Source organism: Lucilia cuprina, chromosome 4 (genome assembly GCF_022045245.1).
Source record: "Lucilia cuprina isolate Lc7/37 chromosome 4, ASM2204524v1, whole genome shotgun sequence".
Classification (NCBI taxonomy): domain Eukaryota; kingdom Metazoa; phylum Arthropoda; class Insecta; order Diptera; family Calliphoridae; genus Lucilia; species Lucilia cuprina.
Genome location: NC_060952.1, coordinates 67,093,737 through 67,095,921, shown reverse-complemented (window position 1 = coordinate 67,095,921; position 2,185 = coordinate 67,093,737). Strand labels below are relative to the sequence as shown.

At 25.3% G+C, this 2,185-nt stretch overlaps 1 protein-coding gene and 1 long non-coding RNA gene across 2 annotated transcripts in view; one reads left to right on the top strand and one right to left on the bottom strand.

Moving 5' to 3' along the window:
- Positions 1 to 498: 498 nt before the first annotated feature.
- LOC124419845 lies at positions 499 to 2,017 on the bottom strand. The gene is made up of 3 exons (XR_006940842.1): positions 1,936 to 2,017; positions 1,828 to 1,881; positions 499 to 732 (listed from the first exon to the last, which is right to left on the bottom strand). It is a non-coding gene; the product is annotated as an uncharacterized LOC124419845 (long non-coding RNA).
- Positions 2,018 to 2,068: 51 nt separating this feature from the next.
- LOC124419598 (calcium-binding protein P-like) overlaps positions 2,069 to 2,185 on the top strand; it is a 2,907-nt gene continuing 2,790 nt past the window's right edge. Inside the window, exon 1 of the mRNA XM_046949737.1 lies at positions 2,069 to 2,185. The gene's annotated coding sequence lies outside the window, so the exon portion shown is untranslated.

The window sequence follows — 2,185 nt, the reverse complement described above, 5'->3', positions numbered from 1 at the left end:
TTTCTATATTTTCTGATATTAAATCAGTAGCAACCGCATTTCTACTTTCTATACTGTTACCTTCAGAATGTAAATTTTTTATATTTTCTGACATTCTAACATCAGTTAACACATTTCTACTTTTTAAAATACGTTTGGCAATAGTAGATATGCGTTTAAAAAGTTTTGCACTTTTTGGACATTCTAACATCAGTTAACACATTTCTACTTTTTAAAATACGTTTGGCAATAGTAGATATGCGTTTAAAAAGTTTTGCACTTTTTGGAATTTTGTTACATTTACTTCTTTTTTTATTCAAAGAATCTATAACAGTTCGAAAGAACTTTTCATTTTGTTTTGAATAACTACTCAAATTTTCCAAACATGAAAAGTCTTTAATAACATTAAATATATCTAAATAACTTATTCTAAAATTCATTATTCCCTAAAAGAAAAAAAAACAAAAATAAAAAGACAGCAATATATTAATTATTAATTTATTTATTTATTTTGAAAAACTTAGCATAATACTTAAAAATAAAAAACTTTTTTTCATAATTAAATGAATTATAATAAATCACACATGATTGTAAATGACCATGACGACATTCATCTTGGATTTTTAATTCACCATATTTAACGGATTTATTTAATATACACCACGTTTTTGTGGATTTTTCATATTAATAATAATATATAAAAATAAATATAAAAATAAACATACATTAAATCTGGAGGCACATCAAAATTCCCTGCAAAGAAAAAATAACGTATATAATATTTAATGATTAAAAGGTTTAAAAAATAGTCGTTAAAAAAGTCGTACAAGTTGTTAAAGTAGTAAATATTGTTAAAAAAGTAAAATTTAAAAATCAATAAAATTTATATAAATTTTGAAAAAATGTCCGACTTTTTGATTTTTTAGATTGTTCTACGTTTTTTAATATTTTTACTTTTTTCAACACAAACGATACTTTGACGCCTTACTGATGACTGATTCAAATCGGAAAGGTGCCATAATGCTATTTATATGAACCGCTATACTGTCTAAATTAATTTGAACGTTTTTTTCCACATTTACGCTAAATTTGTTAGAATTACGTTAATTTAAATTCATGTACGCTATGCATTTAAGGGTTAAATTCATGTTTCTAGGTTTAATATTATTAAAAAAAAGTACAAAAGAGTTGCCTTTAATAGGTCCTCTACATTCTTAATTTATGTTTCTGGGTTTAATATTATAGAACAAAAAATACTAAAATGTTTATAGGTTCTTATTTACTCCGGGATCTACATACTTATATACATGTTTCTAGGTTCAATATTATTAAAAAATCGAAAAGTACCACTTAATGAATGGAAAAGTACCAACTGCTTAATTTTATGTTTCTAGATTCAATATTATAGAAATCTCAAAAAGTACCAGTTAAAGAACTAAAAAGTACCAAAATGTCCCCTATATAGGTTCTTATTAAAGGCCTGAACAAGACAACAACAATTTGTTAAAAAAATTTCTTTTTTTTTACAAATTGTCGCCTTATTGTTGTCTTGTGCAGGCATTTAGTTCTTATTTACTCCGGGTTCTACATACTTAATGTTTCTAGGTTTAATATTATTAAAAAATCAAAAAGTACCAGTTAATGAACCAAAAATTACCAAAAAGTGGCCTTTAATAGCTTCTATACATGCTTAATTTTATGTTTCTAGGTCGAATATTATAGAAAACTCAAAAAGTCATATGAAATCCAAAAAGTTACAAACAAAACAAAATCGACTTTTCGCTTCTCCAGAAAAATTTGTCAAGGGCTTTTTGGATTTCATATGACGATATAAGAAATGCTACTCACAAGTTCTTATTAATATTTTTCTTGCCCGTCCTATTCTTCCAGCGCCAATGATCTCTGGAAATAAATAAAAAATTAATAAATAATAAATTAAACCAAACATTTGCTTACCTCTCCAACAAGCACAAAATTCAGCCATGAAATAAAAATTTAACAGTGATGCCTGCTTACAAAATATTTAGTACTAAATAATGTTATGAAATAAAATTTGTTAATGGTAGGGAATACATTTTCTTTGTAAGTCGACTTTTCAATCATGATGTTCGACTTTTACAAAAATACAACCTTGTAAAAAGTAATGCCAAGTTATTTTTAGAATAGAATGGTTATGTACTTGCGCGAATAGACTTCATTCCATTTA